The sequence below is a fragment of the Schistocerca nitens genome, chromosome 5 (assembly GCF_023898315.1).
Source record: "Schistocerca nitens isolate TAMUIC-IGC-003100 chromosome 5, iqSchNite1.1, whole genome shotgun sequence".
Taxonomy (NCBI): Eukaryota; Metazoa; Arthropoda; class Insecta; order Orthoptera; family Acrididae; genus Schistocerca; species Schistocerca nitens.
The window spans coordinates 329,025,150-329,048,410 of record NC_064618.1 but is presented as its reverse complement, the minus strand read 5'-3'; positions in this window follow the sequence as shown (position 1 = coordinate 329,048,410).

Genomic DNA, 23,261 nt, shown 5'->3' with positions numbered 1-23,261 from the left:
CAAGAAAAGGTATGATAATGGATGTAGGGTTGATAATGTTTGGGTAATGGAATTATTGACAACTATATAATTTTTGGAACTGCATGCCACATGAATAAGGCAAAATTTTTAAATACATTGTTTGCTATACAGTGAAATCTTTCTTTTGCTAACCATATGCCTCCTAGTAGTTAGAGTCAGTAGTACATAGAATATTTTTATTTAGCTGGCCGTTGTTGCTATTTACTGTAATTGCTGTAGTTCGTGTTAAGAAGATTTTATGTGAGGTAAGTGACTTATGAAAAAAAGAATGGGCTTTCCACTATCGGCATTCGTGATCGAAATGAGTTTAGGCAATTAACAGGGCTGGCGGTAGTTTCATATTTCTTTAATTTCATATTTTTTGGATTTGTATTATTGTTTGGATTTCTTGCAGTACAGAGCTATTCTTTTGTGTTAATTGTCGGAATCATGTTGTCAACGTATAGCAGTAAGATTGCGTTGGGCTTGTATGTTGAGTAATAAATGAATAGGTTAAGTCTGAGTTGTTTTTATCAGGGAAAATTCTGTTGGTCAGTGCTTAGTAATAAAAAAAATTAAAGAGTTGGTTTCACCAGTTCTGCCTCTCAGCGGTGCTGTCCGCACCTCGAAGGTCAGCTCACTTCAGCAACCTCGACCGCCATTCCCGTCTCGAGCTACACTCCGCCATCAGTGACGTTGTAGGCTTCCCGACCGCTGTCCTACGGTCACGCCAGTCAGTTCCGGGAGGTATACCCATGCTGATAGCGGAGCGGGTGATTGACTTCCTTTTGTCTTGAGCCACCCTAACAAAGCTCGAAGCGGCGCTAGGTGTGCCACAATCGCCACCGACCACGCCCTCTAGCCAAGCACTAGCTCAAGTCCAGCGTTCACGCAGCTGGCTGGGCGGGGCAGAAAGACAGACATGCCGCGATGTAAAAATTCGCAGCACAACATTCTGAAACATAGAAGTAGCGACAGTGACGTAAAATTGGAATCCAACAAATTTACATATTCCTCTGAAGGCGTCTGTAGAGTGCTCCACTATATTTCTGCATGGTCTTAAAATTGAAGACAACATAATTAAAGATTAAATATTAAACTCTATATTTAATGTAACGAAACGACGCATGAGGACACTTCTATGCCAATATTCGATGGCCGTGCACACCATGGCATATGCACGACGAATTGCCCATAAAACTGCTATTGTACTACTAAATTATGAGAATAGGATGAAAGGGCGTGTGTGGCACAATGAAATCTGCAGTAGAGGTTCGCAATAGCTACCTCGGCGGTGACTCATCAGACGCTGCTAAACATCTAGCTAACATTGGAAGAACTGTGCCCTGTCATCATACGAATAGAAGGGCGGCACTAGGACAGCTGTCTGAGATGTCGGATCACGCGATGGCGAGGGAGTCACTAGCATTCGAGACTTCGCTGGATCAGGTCGAAATCCCTTGGCAGTCGACAAATACTGCTCAAAAACTGTCGTGAGACACCCAATACCAGAGGCTTGGGCAATGGACGTTTGCGGTGGGAAGAGAGACGTGCAGTAGAGGTTGTATCAGAAACCTCGACAGTGACTGGGGCATTTGCCGATTTGAGTAACTTGCTCTGGGAAGGGAGCATAGGACCCTGCTGGTGTAAATCATTCAGGTGTCGGTCCTTGCGTGGACTAGTATCCGAGTTCTCCAGACCGCAAGGTAGTTACCCTTAAAATGGTCTGCTATCTCCCCTAACCCTGGTTCCAGGGCAATGGGCGTTGCATTCTGTATGAGATGTGCGATAAAGGACCCGAAAGCCCGCCCGGCTAGCCGAGTGGTCTAATGCACGGCTTTCCGGAGCGGGAAGGAGTGCCTGGTCCCCGGTACGAATCCGCCCGACGGACTTGTGTCGAGGTCCGGTGAACCGGCCAGTCTGTGGATGGTTTTTAAGCGGTTTTCCATCTGCCTCTGCGACTGCGGGCTGATTCCCATTATTCCGCCTCAGCTACACTGTGTCGGTGATTGCTGCGCAAACAAGTTCTCCACGCACGCGTACACCATCATTACTCTACCACGCAAACATAGGGGTTACACTCGTCTGGTGTGAGACGACGTTCCCTGGGGGGGGGGGATGGGGGGGGCCACCGGGGGCTGAACCGCACAATAACCCTGGATTCGGTATGGGGTGGCGGAGGGGTGAAGTGGACTGCGGTAGTCGTCGTGGGGTTGTGGACCACTGCGGCTGCGGCGGGGACGGAGCCCTCCGTCGTGTCTAGCTACCCGGTTAACATACAACATACAAAGGGCCCGAAATAAAATGTCCTCGGCGGTTACTTGTCCAACGTGGTGGGAGCTTAACACCGACACGAGTACTAATTTCTATCCAAGTCCCGTCCACCTAGGACATGGCATGGAGGCTTAGAACCTTTAACTAACTCGGGTATAGCTGGGAAAAAGTGGTTAGCCAGGCGGTGTCCGGGTTCGACAGAGGGTAGCCCTGGCCAGCTGCGAGCTGTACTACTTACTGGTCACAGACTCGACTGCGGTGCCTACTGTGCAGATTCCGATGCTGAGCGATCAGGTAGGAGGCGCCCCGACATCAGTTCCCGTTCGCGGTGCTCCCACAGTCAATGATTCGGGGCAACGGCTAAGAGCGCTCCTCAATGTATTACTCGAATGAGTAATGAGGATCCGAGCCCCCAGCGCGGAGAGACCTTTTCTGTGCTTCGAATCAACGGCAGTAGTGACTTCCCCCACCCGACCGTGACTGTTGGTCGTACCACTGGTTTTGACCTATAGTATTAATAGCGTAATACCAATGACCGGGGGAAGCTGCCCTAAGGAGTGGTTATATACCAATTCCAGAGGTAGTATATATCTTGCTAGATTACTAAATTCTGATCTGTGTCTGGACGATACCGAAAAACAATTAATACTATTTTAAGCAAACAGTGAGCTAGGCCCTACCGATATTTCTATTACATCTCACATTTAACACGACGAGGAAGTAACTCCATTTAGTTGCAGATATTTGTACAGAATACCTTGCGCAGCAGAAAATCTTCCGAGACTGGAGAAGGGCAAACATCACTCATGACTCCAACTTGCGACAAGTAGCGACAAAGAAATGCTGCGCATGTGGTGCAAGTAATCTCCTTCAATCTGTACGTGCAGAAATACACACACGTAGATGAAGTTTTCATATTTTTTGTCTGGACCGTATTGTCTGAATGTTGACATAAAAATAATCCTCTCCCCCCAATCACTGATTCTTCAGAACTAGTAGATTCTCGGGAGCTGACGCTATCCTTTGGTTTTTTGTTTTTTCATATTTAACGAGAAGATACTCGTATACCAGTAGGTTGAGTGCCTGGTTATGGGTAACAGCCTGGCCGGCAATATTGCACACAATTTTCTCAATGAATTGGAAATTAACTTCTTCCGAAAACATCCGTTGGTTGAAAATCGAGTGTTTTAATATAAGAGGCATGTCGATGACGAATAATTATATTTCATGGGAATGAGGAAGACATTAAGCAGGTAGCTGCAGAAATGTGTACCACCCATCCTAAAATACAATTTACTTTGGAAATAGAGAGAGAGATAATATCCTAAATTACCTTGACTTAACAATTTCAAAATCCAATGGTTAAGACAAATTCAGCTTCTTCAGGAAGACGACGTATGCCGGTACTATTATCCACGAGGAATCACGTCACCGTAAACAGTATAAAGAAGCCTATTTTCAGTCAGTATTACGAAGGATGTAGGGACCACCTTTAGCACGGAACAAGATCCATTAGGAAATTGAGAACCTGATGAAGATTTCAGAAACAGATGGCTACGGCAGCTCTTTTATTCCACGTATATGCAATAAATTGAAGCGTAAACAACACGAACCTATATGAAGGAAGAAAAATAATGTTGTCAGTGTGAGGTGCTGTGGCACGACTTCTGATAAGATCGAAAGGTCCCTACGTAAAGCCAACAGTAACATTGCCCTTAGAACAGGAAATACGTTCGGACAAAGGGTTCGTCATCACATCTCGCAGGGAAAGAAGTACGACGACCCTTCAATAAGTGATGCTCCACATCTTTTTCTTCTTAAAGCAGTTTGGTTTTATTCAGCATTCCAATGCACTGTATTACTCCCCATTCTTTTGGCTACAAAACAATTTTTTCAACTTAATTTCCGTTCACGCGATGACCTTACGCAACCGTACTGGAACGTCCTGTATGGCAGCACGGTACCATTCTACGGTTCGACGTCTTGCTGCATCAGTAACCCCTGCTTCCCATGGAGTGCATCCGTTATTGGTCCAATCAAACGGAAGGTATGAGATACAGCCATTAGAGTGGATGAGGAAGAACAGTCCAATGAATTTTTGTGGGCACTACCAACAGAGATGACAGTTGAACAGCGAGGTGTTTGATCCGCCGATCACCTCGAACGAGAGCGTCCGCACATCCCAACACTACAGGAATCACAGCTGTGTCCGGCCGGCCGGGACGCGGAAGACCGTACACGTTTGCACGACGTTGTTGCTATGGTGACAGACGCCTTGCCCAATGACTCAACGTGCTTTAGTTGACTGCTCCGTAGACATTATGCAAGCGCCTATGAATATCTGCGATGCTCTGGTTTTCCACCAAAAGATGCTCAATGATAGTTGCTTGGAACGCACCTCTATTACAGACGCCATTTTGAAGGCTACGTACAGCGCCGTCGCCTATTGGGACTTCATGAAACTCTACGGGCTGAAGCAGGTACATTCCACGATGTTCCACAACGAATTCCGCGTTTTTCAACCGAAACTGGGCGAGAAAAAAATGTGTTGCATTACTTATTGAACTCCCCTCGTATTTGCACTCCAGTGTTTGTAAGATAACGTGATGAGCGCCAAAAGAACTATATTAGACAGATGGATCGATCATTTATGAAACCGCCGGCCCTGTGGCCGAGCGGTTCAAGGCGCTTCAATCCGGAACCACGTGACTGCTACGGTCGCAGGTTCGCATCCTGCCTCGGGCATGGATGTGTGTGATGTCCTTAGGTTAGTTTGGTTTAAGTAGTTCTAAGTTCTAGGGGACTGATGACCTCAGATGTTAAGTTCCATAGTGCTCAGAGCCATTTGAACCATTTTTGAACTTACTAAACTCGCTTCAAATAACATATACTTACACAAAGTAAAACTTCTCTGGGTACAATTTTATCAACACACAACCACTAGAAAAATAGAATTGACAACAACTTGGAGATTTTGCTTAGAGCAAAAAGTGGTATCTTTACGTGCTTGAAATACTTGAAATGTATACTGCCAAAATAAAAGAACCTGGCAATAATCTTAACGAACAGAATAAATTTTCTGACAACGCTTACTTTAATATTTACTATGATGTGCTCCAGTAAGTGTGCAACGCCTGAAGCCGGCCGAAGTGGCCGTGCGGTTAAAGGCGCTGCAGTCTGGAACCGCAAGACCACTACGGTCGCAGGTTCGAATCCTGCCCCGGGCATGGATGTTTGTGATGTCCTTAGGTTAGTTAGGTTTAACTAGTTCTAAGTTCTAGGGGACTAATGACCTCAGCAGTTGAGTCCCATAGTGCTCAGAGCCATTTTGCAACGCCTGATGTACTTCCCTGTTCCTGGAACATAAATGTATCTATCATCTTAGTTGGCCGTGTCGGAAGGTGGTCGATGCAGACTTTGGTATGCGACGCGAATTAACAAACAACTACATCATTCGTCACTCAGCTTGCTGTGGTAGGCGACGCACTCTAGCGACCACTGTTTTCTAAAACTATTATCACTTAGGACCTTAGTTAATTTGTAGCAATTGTTTACTAAAGGCGGTAGTTATTTTTGCAACGATATTCCTTTTTTGTCTTTCTGCACTTACAGTAAGAGTCTTCACTGTATTTATATTTTTGTTTACTAAAATGGAGGCAAATTTTATTTTCACATGTGGAGGATTCAAGCTGCGCAAATTAGATATTTCCGTTAATTTGGCACTGTCTTTTAAAATACATAAACAAGAACGAAAATGTACGATGCATATTATACTGGGAAATTATTTATCACATTTGTTTTTATCTTCTATTGTGTCACGCATCATACACACTGAAATGTATTACATTAAGGTGTCTTTTACTTCTTAAATTTTATTAATTATTTTTATTTAATTATATGATGTAAGAATGTGTTTTAATGCTGCACTCTGTTACGACTTACGCACACGTCACGTGACTAGGAAATTTTCTTTCCACCATATCCTTGTATTTTACGTTAGTTTCATACTAGTATTGACAAAATTCACATTGCGATGCCAAGGTATGTGTGGGTTCGTAACATCATCTTATTTGTACAAGCTTCGAGTGTAGTGCTTGTAACATCACAGCCGCGCGGGATTAGCCGTGCGATCTGAGGCGCTGGAGTCATGGACTGTGCGGCTGATCCCGGCGGAGGTTCGAGTCCTCCCTCGGGCATGGGTGTGTATGTTTGTCCTTAGGATAGTTCAGGTTAAGTAGTGTGTAAGCTGAGGGACTGATGACCTTAGAAGTTTAAGTCCCATAAGATTTCACACACATTTGAACATTTTTTTTTTGTAACATCACAATTTCGTAATTTTTATTTCTGTTCTGATTTTCTTATTCTGTCTTAGACTTGAAGATGATCTGCAGCACAGGTGGAAACTGATTTTCGGTAATAAAAAGCTGTGATGTAGACTGTGTTTGTTTATTTATTATAACAAAGAAAATCACAGTTCCAAAGTCATGGCGTCAGTTATGACGCGCAGAACAGATCGGTACATCATGAGCAACTGTTTGCCGTTTAGCATCGCAAGTCATGAAATGGTGATGAGCCGGCCGGTGTGGCGAGCTGTTCTAGGCGCTTGATTCTGGAACCGCGCGACCGCTGCGGTCGCAGGTTCGGATCCTGCCTCGGGCATGGATGTGGGTGATGTCCTTAGGGTAGTTAGGTTTTAAGTAGTTCTACGTTCTAGGGGACTGACGACCTCAGATGTTAAGTCCCATAGTGATCCGAGCCATTTGAACCATTTAGAAGGTGGTGATGATTCGCCACTTGTGGAGAGCGTTTACACATCTTAAGTTTTCTGTTCGGATGCGATTCCGAGTAGGCCAAATTGTTCGAAGTTTGTTAAATCCAGGGGTTTCACCTTGATGCAGGGGAGGTTCAGGCGTTGTGGTGGACAGTTTTGTTGCCAGTGACGTTCCCATTCGCAACGCATTGAATTCATCTTCAGTAACAGTCCTGGCAGTCATAAGAGGTGGATGTCTTGATCTCATTTTTTCCGCTCCACAGAGAATACGTCAATCAGTATTGGAAAGTCATGGTTATCAAAAATGCCTACCTGTATTGCCGAGCACGTTAACGTGCCGTTTCCGGGATTCAGGGTGGCGAGCCTGCTCCAGATCAAATCCGTCTCGCGGATTAACGACGCAGACTGGTGAGCCAGCCAGATTGGATGTGGTTTTTAGACGGTATCCCATATCTAACTTGATAAAAATCGGGCTGATAACCACGTTCTTCCTCAAATACGCCGTACACAAACATTTAGAAAACTTTCTCCCACTTTAACATGAGAATTACGCTAGACGCAGACAAAAGGGGTACACAGATTCCGTCCTAGGGGGAGCGGTGGCGTCAGGGAGGGTGTCCAGCGACAAGCTGTCACTAACATAGCCTCAACTCACTCAACAATGTCGAATTGTAGAGAAACGAGAAATGATAAAGAGAAGAAGAAGAAGAAGAAGAAGAAGAGGGTTATCAACAATCTTCTGATATTCACATAATAGCCCAAACTTCCGTTTGGTATAATGAGATGGAATGCCACACACAATAAGTAACCAGTATGTGAGAGTAGATCGTATTGACATACTAGTGATATACATGAATTCGTTTAGAATTATCTTTTTAACAAATGAACTATTACGCCTGACAGATGCTGATACTTGAAGAGTATCTGCAAACGATCCCAAACATGTGCCTCATATCTTATGAAGATTGTCATTTCTGCTTTTGACTTAGCAGTTGTTTGTGTCGAGTGCTCCTTATAAGAAAGCGTCCCTTGTAAGATGATTGCAAGGTATTTAGGATGAAATTTGTCTCCGTCAAAACAGACATCAAGGACTCTGTGTGGCACTCTACTGGACCGATGAAAACATGTAACTTCTGTTTTATTTGTAACCTCCATTTACGTGAGTAATGGCTTGAGGTGTCTAGATCAGATTATGAGAATAGCTATTGCCCTGTCGTCTACATTCAAAAACTTTTTGAACTGTGTTGGACGATATATGCATGTACACATTGAAGAAGAGAGGAGGAAGGACAGACCCCTGCTGTAAACCATTATTGAATACATTTAGACAGAAACAGGAGGCCTCACGAGCAGCAGAACTGTGAGGCTATAACCTAGAAGCTCAATAGGAACAGAGCTGCAGACAAAAATGTGTTTTTTCCAGCTTCTGGCATAAAGGCTGCCCTTCATGACAGGCATGTTGTATGGGAACAGTATTGGCCTTCCAAATCATCATGCTTTGCAGGGCAGGCTACGTATCAGGGGCTAGAAAATTCTCCGAGCCACGACATACAGGATGCCCTGCATGACGGTTGTATTATACTAGATTAGTATCAGCCTGTCTCATCGACCAGTTCTGCATAGCGGCCTGTATAACAGGGGCAAATAAATGATTTTCAATTGCCTGATGTGCAGTGTGCACTGCAATGAACTGCATTGGAGGGGCTACATGTGTAGATGAGCATGGCTAGAGTGGATTAGAGAAGGGGATGGGGACAGTGAAGGGAAGGAGAAACTGGATAGTGAGAGGGGAGAAGGGGGAGGTGTAATGGGCAGATGGAAAAGGAAGAGGGGGACTTAGATAAGCAAACAGAGAGGGAGGACGATACAGTCAGACAAGAGATAGTTGCTGTGGGAAATGGACAAGGAGAATGGTAGGAGGACATGGAAAGTGGGGAGGAGGAGATAGGTAGTGGGAGGATGAGTTGGATAGACAGACAGAGGAAGATGTAGATGCAGAGAGGGGGAGGTGGGAGTAGTAGGACAAACTATGTTTTAACACGTTTTGTTAGTGTGGGTTGCCTACATCAGGGGCAGGTATGCACCCAGGGGCAAACCTATTGTTCTCCTTTGATTGATAGGTACATAATCTATTGTCCTCCTTTGATTGACAGGTACCTAAATTACTGTTCTGCTAAAAGGATCCTTCCTTTTGATTGACAGAACCTTAGCTGATTGTTCCCCCAACCCCCTCCCCCAACCCTCAGGAAACCTCCAACCCACCCCTCCCTCCTCACTGCTTTGATTATTTAATTAAATTGATCAATTAATTAATCCCTCCCCTCTAGTAACTCCACCCCTCTCACTCACCCCACTTCCCTCTCCCCCTCCCCTCCTCTACCTGGGAACTGGCGGCTCTGCAGTTGAGAGGAAGGATCTCACAAAGTGAAATTCAAAGTTATATTGCTTATTTATAAGAAATTCACTCTGCGGCAATTGGATTTCTCTTGCTCATCATTCTCTCCTGTTTGGAAAGATGCAGGTCTTGTAAGAAGTAATTAAATTGATCACCCTATTTTTAATTGCGACCGCACAAGGAATACCGTCATGAAACACACAGCACATGTAATTACACAGTTGCAAATCTTTCGATTGTGAAGCAAGCAGCGCCCGCTGCCCCACTGTCCACTGGACCGCGCAGAAAGCCACCGCACACACCCCCAGGAGTCAGGGTGCACTGGTGGCCCCTGCGAAGTGACGACGCGGTCTTCAGCTGCCGAGCCATGCGCAGGTGTTTGTTCGGGTCCTGCAAGCATGAGACGGCGGCATCCCTTTCGTACTTGACACCTGAGAAATTCCTGTCGAAATACTTTTTCACCTAGGCGCCACTGCTGGCGCGATGACGGATAGCTGAGAGAGATGTGTGTATAGCGGATCACCCTCAGTGAAATGTCAGCATAGCAGCTCACCCTCGCAGGCGCAGCTGAAAGGATGTCAGTGTTATGCTGTTGTCGCATGTCTATGTAAATAAAAGCCAAGTCTTCCTCTCAGAAATCATAAAGTGTCACAGAAAAAGTTAACGGTCGCTTTTGTAGGAGCTTTCGTGATGTTTCAGCTTCTCTGCGTGGAAATTCTTGCCCTAACAGGACCTGTTTACGAAACTAGCCCAGAATAACACCGAATGCATTCTTCCTCACGGTCCTAATGAGTCATCACATGTTCCCTTGCTGTAAATCGTGACGTCCTGCTTTCTACATACGTCTCAGAAACGGTAAACGTTCTCACTTCTAAAAGCCCTCATCATGTCTGTGTATGCTCATGAAAACACCATTAATCATAAAAGTATTCTTGGAAAGAGAGACGGAAAAATCGGGACAATTACGCAAACAGAATTCATAACACTGTTCTGTAGAAGAGAAAATGGCTGGAATTTTCAGTGTCCTACAGCTTCTGGTCTGGAGATGTCCTAATGCCACAGTGGCGGATGAGTGACGGCATCCCCTCCAGAGATGCATGATCTGCTTCAACTTGTCTTTGAACACGTGATTTCGCCGAACTTTCCACAGATACCTTGCCTGCATCTCGTTCAAATTAGTTTGTAGAGGCTGCTATACCCAGCACGAAGGATGTCTTGTGAATGAATGTAGCATTCTGATTAGACCTTACTGAATTTACCCTCCAAATTACTGATGCAGCTGATGTGGAAGCTCTGTTCGTCTTTTTTTCTCCAGACAAGACTTTCAGCGACAAAAACTATTTTGTGGAGATCGCTATATTGCACTGACAGTTTAACCCTGCAAAGTGGGCGATAGATCGTCAAACGCATCCCACATACTCACCGTGCTGCTGTACAGCACCAGGAAACTGCCGCCGTAAACGCAGACCATTACTGCAGCTGCAGAAGTGCATGTCAGCCAGACACGGGCCAGCCGGCTGTGGACGACCTCCACATCTCAGGAGGACTATTCGCCCGGCCAGGTGGGGCTGGGAGCTTTCTCAGACTCTCTGAACTGGTGTCCAAAGGATGGGCAAGCCCCATCTCGGAACAAAGGCGTCCACTGAGATGCTGTTTCCGGCCCCGACCTACTTGCTTGCTACGGCCATCTCCAGAATCACAAGAATATTGGGAACCAGACACATATTTATCAGTATAACTGCAATTAAATATTAGGATTGCTGCCGCAGTCTGACACCGAGCAATGTACTGGATATGTTTCCTCTTTACGACCGTGGTTCTGGATCGAATCTCAGTATCTATAGCACACATAATTTTCTACGTAAAAAAATATCTTTCATTCCTCTTATGACTATCGATGTGCTGAATCTATATCTCCCTCACGATAGGACACGCAGTAGCGACCACCAGACACTCGCACATATACCGCGAAGACTGTTGTACAAAGGCTGGGTCGGTTCCCCTCGGCACAAAGGCGTCACTGTTTATCGCCCTGACCTATTTGCTTGCTTGCTTGCTTTCTACACCCATCTCCAGACTCTGGGGTTACAAGAAAACATGTCTTTTCACATGGTTTGCCAGAATATTATACCATTTGCGCGATACTTCTCGATATCAAGCACATAGCAGTATGCTACCGATCGCTCACGCAACATAATTCCAAAGATATAGACCGGAAATTATTTCTCTAGAAACCCGAAACTTTAGCGAGGTGGAGCGTGCTGTAAATCATTGAGTAACTAGAAATGTATCCCATCTGTGAAGATCTTTAAGTGGAAACTCGAAAAAAACAGAGGAAACTGGTGTTTCCACTTGCAAATATCGAAGTCGCTGATGTAACAGATTCCAACTCATTCCCATAATTTACAAAGTCAACTAAGGTATTTCTCATGTCTAGAGAACCTGCAATCGTGTCTTCCGCCCGTCTTTCACCTGCTAGATGCACACACCATAATCGATATTCCCTCAACTAAAAAAGGCGCGAAATGTGTAGATGCAGTCAATTGGAAAATTTATATGGGAGGGAATAATGGTCCAGCACAAACACACATCCATATTGAATCTTTTCAGATTTCCACGTGATCACGAAAGCTATCCAACACATACTAAGTGTTAGTTCGCTATTCGGACGTCTAGAGGATGACATGGTTATGTCAGCTACATTCTTGCAACCCAACAGGCCTCTCCATTGGGACAGTTCCTACCGTTAGCTGGAAACGTGCATCATTCCTGCCACAGGCCACTGGCGCAGATTGAATCATCCTCGGAAACCGGCCACATATACATTTTATCGCTGTATTTACAATTAAATATTACGATAGCAGTCTCAACTGGATGACATTCGACAAGAGCTGTGTATGGGAAATACATCCTTCTGACGGCTGCAGCTTTGGAAATAGAAATATCTGTACTATTCTTATGTCTTGACATACTCTTCCCTTTGCTGTCACAGTATTCCACGTCAAATCCATCCTTCCTTACCACTGGACATAGTCATTTCCTTTGCCCATGTGGGTACACACACATACACACACACACACACACACACTTTATAGGCCTGATGCTCAAGGCGAACCTATCACGCATCCCCTACTACTAAGTATAATACTGGCGATACGAAATAATACTGACTGAAAATCAGCGATGGGTGGGCATGTCTCATAAGTTTTTCATGCGAGTGGTACCACTGTGTCTTAGAAAGAGAGATGTAATTGTCTTACAAACCTCCAGATGTTAAAAAATACGACAATATTACTATCACAAGTGGTCTTGGATCTACAGGTGCACACAGCAACCCTAATATTTCATTGTAGCTACTCTGATAAATATGTGTGGTTCCCAATATTTTTGTGAGTCTGGAGATGGCCATAGAAAGTGTAGCAGCAAGAAAGTATGTTGGGGCTTGCCCATCCTTTGTATACTAGTTCAGAGAGTCCGAGAAAGCTTCCGGCTTATTACTATTTAGCTCGCAGCTTTCCCTGCACAGGCGAATAGTGAACTAATACCCAGTTCCCTTTGGGAACGCGTGTGTCGCGTGTATACTCTGAAGACGAGTTTTTGCGCTGGGAGTATTGATAGCAGTCCACAAACGGCTGGCGTCTCTCTGGCTAACATGCGCTTCCACAGCTGTGGTCATGGGCCGGTTTTTATGGCGGCAGTTTCCTCCGTCGGCGCTGCACAGTGGCACGGTGAGTGCGTGGGATGTATTTGACGATCTATAGCCCACTTTGAGGGGTTTAACTGTCAGTGCAATATGGTGATCTATATAAGATAGTTTTTTACCACTGTCTCATCTGTAGAAAAAAAGGTGGTCAGTGCATCCACCCTGGAAGCATCAGGAATTTGGAGTGTAAATTCAGTAAGATCCAATAATTCACAAGACGTCCTTCATGCTGGGGCATTGGAGCCTCTACAAACTGATTCGAACAAGATGGAGGCAAGGTATCTGTGGAAAGTTCCGAGAAAGCATGAGTTCATAGACAAGTTGTAGCAGACCATCCATCCCTGGTGGGGATGCCATCACTCATCTGCCACTGTGGCATTGGTACATCTCCAGACCAGTAGCTGTAGGATACTGAAAATTCCAGCCATTGCTGCAGGGGGTAGCCGTGTGGTCTAGGGTGTCTTGTCACAGTTTGCGTGGCTCCCTCCATCGAAGGTTGGAGTCCTTCCTCAGGCATGTGTGTTGTCCTTAGCATAAGTTAGTTTAAGCTAGATTAAGTAGTGTGTAAGCTTAGGGACCGATGACCTCAGCAGTTTGGTCCCGTAAGATCTTACCACAAATTTCCTAATTTTCCAGCCAATTTTCTCTTCTGTAGGACAGCATTATGAATTCTGTTTGCGTAATTGTTCCGATTTTTCCGTGTGTTATTAGACAGTAATCTCTTTTGCAGGCAACAACAACAATCCTTTTATGATTAACAGTGTTTACGCGGGCATTCACAGATATGATGAGGTCTTTTAGCAGTGAGAACGCTTAACGTTTGTGAGACGTATGTTGAAAGCAGGATGTCACGATTTCCAGGAAGGGAACATGTGATATATTGTTAGGACCGTCAGGAAGAATACATTGGGTTTATTATGCGCTATTTTCGTAAACATGTCCTGTTAGGGCAAGAATTTCCGTGCAGACAAGCAGTACATAACGAAAGCTCTTACAAATGCGACCATTAACTATTTCTGTGACACTTTAAGATTTCTGAGGGGAAGTCTTGCCTATTATTTACATAGATATGTGACATCAGTATAGCACTGACAAGCTCTTAACTGCACCTGCGACGGTGAGCTGCTATGCAAACAGCTTGCTGAGGGTGAGCTGCTATGCAAACATCTCTCTCAGCTATGCATCATCGCGCCAGAAACGGTGCCTAGGTTAACACATATTTCGACAGAAATTTCTCAGGTGTCAAGTATGAAATGGATGCCACTGCCTCATGCTTGCAGGATCCGAACAGGCACTTGTGTGTGACGGCTGCTTCGTCACTTTGTGGGGGCCGCCGGTGCACCCCGACCACTGGGGTGTGTGCGGTGGCGTTCTGTGCGGTCCAGTGCAGAGGGAGGCGGCAGGCGGTGCGTGCTTCGTGGTCGAAAGATTTTTAACTGTGTAATTACATGTGATTTGCGTTTCATGGTGGTATTCCTTGTGTGATCAGGATTAGAAAAGTGCGATCGATTTAATTACTTCTTGCAAGACCTGCATCTTTCCAAACAGGAGAAAATAATGAGCAAGAGAAATCCAACCCCCGTAAAGTGAATTTCTTATACATAAACAATATATCCTTGAATTTCCCTTCATGAGATCGTTCCTCTCCACTGCAGAGCTGCCAATTTGCAGGTAGAGGAGGGGATAGGGAGAGGAAAGGGGGGAGGGTGGAGTACTAGAGGGGTGGGGTTAATTAATTGATCAATTTAATTAAGTAGTCAATCAAATTGATAAGAGTGAGAGTGGGCTATTCAAATAACTCAGACCTGACATTATACCTGTAGCAGTGAGGAGGAGGGGGTGGGTTGGATGTTTCAGGAGTGGGAGGGGGGCAGCAGGGTGGGGAACAATAGGTTAAGGACCTCTCAATCAAAAGAAAGGATCCTTTTAGTAGAACAATAGGTTAAGTACCTGTCAGTTAAAGGAGAACACTAGGTTAAGTACCTGTCAATCAAAGAAGAACAACAGGTTTGCCCCTGAGTGCATACCTGCTCCCAATGTAGGCAACCTGCACTAACTAATTGCGCTGAAACATAGTTTGCCCAACTACTGGAGGGGATGTGTTCAATACATGTGTTGATTGCATATGTGGGCAAAACCACTGGGAAAGGGCTTATAATTTTTAAACAGCCCAGTCTCCAAAATGTATGATATGGTGCTCTTAGATCAACGGAGGGAACCAATTTTTTGTGCTTAATTTGTAATCTTGCTTCATTAAATGTTGTCAGACTTGATCAGTGGAGCTATGTCCTGGTCAGAACCCAGCTGGCTCAACAGATAACCTGAAAGATCCCCTGATTAAAATGAATTTGTCGCTGGATATGTACTCACACTGTTCTTTTCAGGGCTCTCTAGCTATGTATTTCTTTTAAATTTAGCCAAATGTTATAGGGATGGGTTTCATTTTTGGTCACAGTCTCCTGTTACGAGTACCTCACCTGTGGCAACCTCTTCATGTCAGAGGAATAATTGCACTCAACATCCTCAGTTATCTGTTGAATGCATTGCAATCTCTATTTCCCCGTGCAGTTTGTACCCTCTACAGCGCCATAAAGTACAGTGGACGTTTGCCTATGATGTCTCAGCACGTGCTCTTTCATCAAGTCGCTTCTTCTTGTCAAAGTCTTCAACATATTCCTCTCCTCACCGATTCTGCAGAGAACTTCCTTATCAGTCCACCTAAGTTTCTACATCTTTCTATAGCATCACATTTCAAATGCTTTTATTTTTTTCGTTTCCAATTTTCCCCACACTAACACAGGCTAAGTGGGCATTACTGCCAAAAATAAGTCAGATTCCTCAAATTAAGCCCGCTGTAATGGCCAGTAATGGCGTCTTAGCCAGCCTGTGTTAGACATTTTTTTTTACACTACTACAAATTAGTATCACTCACGTTCCTCTCCTACAAGACGTTGGAGCATATTTTAAGCTGGAACATTATGCTGCTCGTGTAGGCTCTGGATGAAGGCTGCTCTGGAAGAACTCGTGCTCTGCTGGCTGAATTAGGTCTCGTACGGCATCCTCGGATTCACATGACGCGTTCGGGCTGACCGGTTCCTGACGCAGGCGCTGCCGAACGCGTAAACGCCCAGCCAACTCTCACCGGTCACCTCTCAAGCCCGTTCTGCGTCCGGCCGAGTAAATTGCCTCGTTTCTGGCAGATATAACGCACAGGAAGTACTTAACTTTCAGATCAGCCGATGGTTACTGAGAAAAGATAATTATGGTTCAAAATGGTTCAAATGGCTCTGAGCACTATGGGACTCAACTGCTGAGGTCATTAGTCCCCTAGAACTTAGAACTAGTTAAACCTAACTAACCTAAGGACATCACAAACATCCATGCCCGAGGCAGGATTCGAACCTGCGACCGTAGCGGTCTCGCGGTTCCAGACTGCAGCGCCTTTAACCGCACGGCCACTTCGGCCGGCTAATAATTATGTTTAGTGAAACGGTACATGGTGCGGTTTATATGGGGAGTTAATCAAAATTTCACAATTTTATTTGACACAGGCAACTTACGTAAGGCTCTTGCTGGTAGACGAAGCACATTTAAATATTCATTTAAAAAATTGCAAATTATCATCAGACTGTCTATCATCCATGAAATGCTATAAATATGAAAAAGGCGCCAACAAAAGGCCTGATAAAGTAACACCCAAACCAATATTAAAGCGCTACTAATTAAAGCAGCAACTTAACATCAAAACTTATTAAAAACTCCAAGTGTTCAAGCATACAATTAAACATCAAAATTATTTAAAGAGACGCCAATAACTGGGTCCAAAGTCAACAAAATACGTTAGGGGCGCCAATTAAAGGATAGCTTGGCTTCAAATACTTGTAATATCAAAACTTTATTTTAAAAGGGGCCAATTATAGGATAGTTTAACATCAGAAGACCTCAAAGGGCAAATTGATTTCAGTCAACAGTCTTCTGACTGGTTTGATGCGGCCCACTAAGAATTCCTCTCCTACGCCAAGCTTTCATCTCAGAGTCGCACTTGCAACCTATGTGCTAAATTATTTGCTGGATGTATCAAAACTAGACATGTTTGTCTTATTGGGATTGCCGCGATCGTTTTTTGAATAAAAATATGGCATTTCAGTCTTTGATCGCTATTTTTTATTTTCATGATCGGTTTCAGGCTTGCTGCTCGTCTTCAGATCTGTTAGATAAAGTTAAAAATATAGTTAACAAGAGAGTAGTTACTGATAGAACTATCTTAGTTTACAAAAAGAAATTTTGGAATGTATTAAATGCCAACATACCGTATATTGCAGTTACAAAGTAACCTGTCAGTACAGAACTATTGGTTCCCTGTCATAACTAAAGTAATTTTTTATCTGTTAAAGCCTTATATCGCCGTTTGGAGAAACCTGATTGATAAAAGTAAAGAGTGCCCTCTATCTGTGAGAATTGTGCATGTGTACTAATATGATATTTTTTCACCATACATATTAATGGCAAATATACTTTTTAATAATAAGACAATTTTTGAAGAAATAACATATAAATAATCTTTTCGAGTGGATCATGAACTGAAATAACTTACAATAATTTATATATATATATATATATATATATATATATATATATATATATATATATATATATTCTTTCGAAAATGTGAGTTTCCTCTTCTTTGTATTGATTGGTGGTGGAGAGGATTTCCCTACGTCAGAACTTATACAGCGCCACGCCAAGTACTCTTCCGCCGCGCCCTGTTCACCTCGCCGCCAGTAGGCTGAGGGCCGTTCCGCTGCAGCTGGTTCTTACTGGAGCGTGCTGTTGCATTCAAGAGTAAGCCTAAAATAGGTCTTTAAAAATCTCGTAATAACTCCTGTGCATAAAATCACTTTGCTCATTAAGTAGTACGTCTGGGTTTTTCATTTGATGAGCCTATATTTCAATCTCTTCGAGCACGTTGAGATAGAGACTTTTTGGAGCTTTATGTAGCACCTCCATTTGTTCATTTATATTACTCACTTCATGTTTACTATCCTTTATATGCTCTCCAAATGCTATCCGATTGCTATGACTGCAATGTTCTCTGTATCGAATTTCAAAATTCCGCCCTGTTTGTCCTATATAATAACTGTCACATTCAGCACATTTGATCTTATATACTCCGTAATTGTTGTATTTCATTTGTTTTGTCGTTGCTGGTTTATGTCTTAGTCTATGTGCCATTTACCCTTCCTTCTGGAATGCCACAGCGATGTTTTTTGGAAAGCATTTAGCAATTCTTTCCGACACACTCCCTTTCTATGTCAGGGCGACAAACTTCTTCTTAACTTTAATTTTCCTAGAATCATTACTGATATTTGCGGATTTGTTTTTGATCTTGTTAAACATACGTGTAACATCTTGTGTCGTGTACCCATTAGCTCCTGCTACTTGCTTAATAATGCCTAGTTCTTTCTGCAACTCATCTTTCTTTAGTGGCAATCTCAGGGTAATCTCAGCGCCATCTATCACAAAGCGAAAAAAGTGGCCCATCTAAAACATTCACATTTCTTTACGTACTACATGAATATGTAATAAAAAATGGGGGTTCCAATTTAAAAAAACGCAGTTGATATCCGTTTGACCTATGGCAGCGCCATCTAGCGCGCCAACCATAGCGCCATCTGGTTTCCCTCTTCATGCTAGACGAGTTTCGCTCTTTGTAGTTTTTTCGTTTGATTCTTAATTCCTGAGATATTTGGTCCCGTCACTATCAATGGACCACCCTGTGAGAGTTAGGATCCAATTTAATCTGCTACTTTTATCGGCCCCCAAGACTTCCTAAACTTTTTCCTAAATTACGATAATGACAATAAGATAGTGTACCTGGTACCCAGGGAGTGCATAGTAATTTCAGGTTTAAGTCAGTTTAGTCCAATTGAATTTCATTTTTCATTACATGCTACTTACTCATATAGTTGCAGTGATATAATTACTTAACTAATGAAAGTTATTGATTATGAAATATTGTTAACTGAAAATGTCCATACATTACGACCATACACATTTAGTGAGCGGTAGCGAACATATTTCGGCGTATTAACACATGTCATATGGACCTATGTACCTCCAACGTCTCCATAAGGTGGTACGTAAAATTGTCTGAAACGCATTATCTTCCGAATTAATTAACATTAAAGCTTTACACCATTGCTAACTTCAATTCCAAATTATGTCAATATTACTGTTGTATTCTGAATTTTGGAATTTTAATTTCGTTCATCTATTTTTTATGTTCCGTTTGACGTGCAGCATTTGTTAATAAAATCACTAATTAGGAAGTTCAATATTTTGAGTTTCATAGAATATTTTATTTAGATGGCTGTTGTCAATAAAAAGTAGTGTGAAACATATTGTTCATAGGCGAAACTATATGTAGACTCAGCACATCAGAGGTCAAGCAGCCTGCAGCTGAGAGTAAAGTGAGCGACATTTATGCCTCCTATCGTAAGCATCGCGCTGTGGTCCGATAACTAACAACCTGAAATATTCGCATAAATTTCATACAGTTAGTTTTCTTCACTCGTGGGTTCGATTCATAACTTATGCGACAGTAATTACTAAAGAATTCCGAGATAGGACTTATTAGACGGACATAGTGATTGTTGAGTCGTATGAAAAATGACTGGTTAGCAGGGCAGTATTTATGGAGTTACTGATTATTTTTGTGCATTACCTCAATTGCTTCGAGTTCCTTAAATGTGTATGAGGACAGTGATATGATGAACTGATACGTTAAATTTTTGCTACATGTGAGTCGTTTTCAACCACTGTCTGTGCTGTGTGATAACTGCACTAGGACATTAACAATCTATGAACTAGTGTAGTAGTTAACAATTTGCTGTCCTTTAATTCGAACTATATGCGAGATCTGAGACTACCCATATCAGTGAATATTTAACACCGATAGTGTACTTACAAAGTGTTTTAAACCTACCTCTGGTGTTGACCACATTACTACTACAGACTACTAGCAGAACTAACATCTTTCATCCAGTTTTGGAGCCATTGCAGATACGAGGAAGAACAGAAGAGGCTTACGTGAAGGAAGCAAGTTTGCTCCAACGGGGTACCATTCTAGCATACTCATCGGTGTAACAAAGCAGCTTAAATAACTTATTAAAGTCAAGGCCTCCGGTCCAGATTGTATACCCGTCAGGTTCCTCTCAGAGCAACAATAGCTCCATATTATATACAACCGCTCGCTCACAGAAAGATCCGCACCTAAAGATTGGAAAATTGCCCAAGTCACACAAATACTCAAAACGGGAACTAGGAGCGATCCACTGAATTACAGGCTCTTATCACTAACGTCGGTTTGCAGTAGGGTTTTGGAACATATACTGTATTCGAACATTATGAAGTACCTCGGAGAAAACAATTTATTGACGCATAGTCAGCAGGGATACAACGAATGTCGTTCTTGCGAAACACAACTAGCTCTTTATACTCATGAAGTAATGAGTACTATTGACAGGGGATGTCAAATTGATTTCATATTTTTAGATTTCCAGAAGGCTTTCGACATTGTTCCTCACAAGAGTCTTCTAATCAAACTGCGTGCCTATGGAATACCGCCTCAGTTGTGCAACTGGATTCGTGATTTCCTGTCAGAAAGGTCACAGTTCGCAGTAATAGACAGAAAGTCATCGAGTAAAACAGAAGTAATATCCGGCGTTCCCCAAGGAAGTGTTATAGGCCCTCTATTGTTCCTGATATATATTAACGACACAGGAGACAATCTGAGTAGCCCTCTTAGATTGTTTGCAGATGATGTTGTCATTTGCCGTCTTGTAAAGTCATCAGATGACCAAAACGAATTGCAAAATGATTTAGATAAGGTATCTGTATGGTGCGAAAAGTGGAAATTGACACTGAATAACGAAAAGTGTGGGGTTATTCACATGAGTAATAAAAGAAATCCGCTAAATCTCGATTACGCGGTAAGTCACACAAATATGAAGGCTGTAAATTCAACTAAATACTTAGTGATTTAGAATTACAAATAACCTAAATTGGAACGATCACATAGATAATGTTGTGGGTAGAGCAAACCAAAGACTGCGATTCATTGCCAGAACACTTAGAGAGTGCAACGGGTCTACTAAAGAGACTGCTTACACTACGCTTGTCCGCCCTATTGTGGAGTATTCCCGTGCGAGGTAGGATGCGCATCATGTGGGACTGACGGATGACAAGTACAAAGAAGAGCAGCTCATTTTTTAATATCGCGAAATAGGGGAGATAGTGCTACAGACACGATACGTGGAGTGAGAGTCATTAAAACAAATGCATTTTTCGTTGCGACGGGATTTTCTCATGAAATTTCAATCACCAATTTTCACCTCCGATTGCTAAAAAATTCTGTTGGCACTCACCCACATAGGGAGAAATGATTATCACGATAAAATAAAGGAAATCAAGGCTCGCACAGAAAAATTTAAGTGCTCGTTTTTCCCGCGCGCCGTTCGAGAGTGGAACGGTAGAGAGACAGCTTATAGCTGGTTCATTGAACCCTCTGCCAGGGACTTTATTTAAATTGCAGAGTAATCACGCAGATGTAGACGTAGACACAGGCCACAAATGGAGAAACTGATATAAGCGATTTTGACATAGGGAAATCTAATTTGTTCCGTCGCTTGTCAACGAAAATCCCGGAAATGCCAAAGCTTGTCAGCTGTTGGGGCGTTTCTGTCAGGAGCACATACAGAAAGTGGTCTATTTAATCGTGTTACAAGGATCAAACATTGTATATAACAACAAACAGAGAGTGAAATATGCAAAGATAAAATTTGTACAATTAAAAACTGTTTGTAAACATTGTACGTTCCCCTCTATGTGTTTCTGTATGAAATTTAGCCCAGATTTACAGTCCACTGTGTAAAAAATCTACGTATTATCAAAACTATGTATCCACAAACTGTTATCCAACTTGAACTCGTATGGTAATCTTTAATTAAACAGAACCTAATTTGAACTGAACTGTAACTGCTGAATACAACTTGTCTTTATGTTATATGCGCAACTGAAGTAAAACATTTATCTACCCCAAGTCAAAATTTCCACTTAACTCGCGTCTTGTCAACATTGTTGCAGATTTCTCGAAAGCACAACAACAAACTTCAAGCAGGCAGCGGCTAAACTAGATTCCTGTTTTTATGTAAAATTGCTAAACAATATTCAAACTGTTCATACTATATGGTGCGATGTGGTAATGTGTAGTGATTAATTTTCTTTGAACAGCGAGATAGGGACAATAACTATTCTTATGAAATGACATTCCAAGGAAAGATTTTCGAATGTAGTATTATCGAAAATAAAGAGTAAAACTTCGAGTGAAGTTCACACATATCATTGGTCTAGATAATACTAGGCTTAAGAAAGTGAATGATGATTTAAAAAGTGTATAATGTCAACAGAGAGTTTCTATAAAAACCAAACAGTTTAATCAGTCGATATGTTAATACATGACTCAGGGAAGTGGGGTGGTCTTTCTTTCACCTCTGAGCAAGTAAACAAAGTTAACTAGCTGACAATAATTATTTCGGAAAACTATTTGCACTTTGCTGCAGCGTGATCTTCACACATAACATTGATCTAGACAATACTGTGCTTAACAAAGTGAACAATGATTTGAAAAGCGTATAATGTTAACGGAGAATTTCTAAAAACGTCAAGAGTTTAATCAGTTGATACGTTAATACATGACTCAGGAAAGCGGAGTGGTCTTTCTCTCAATTCTGAACAAGTAAACAAAGTTAATTAGCTCACAATAATCATTACGAAAGAATATATGCGCTTTGCTGCACAGCGTTACCTCAAACTTCTCTTTCGATTCAAAATTTTTATTCTTTTCGCTTTTCAATATCTACATCATATTCATCCTTGCGCTCCTTTACAGTAAATCTTTCTTCACCTAACAGATACCATCACAACTCAACGCAGCACTACTCCATGCGTCCATCACCCACCACACTACAATTAAGAATGTATCAGACTGCGCAGCGGCAAAGACTGTGCCCCAACGAGACCAAAGTTAACGGTAACATAACTTGCTCTCTCTCTGACGT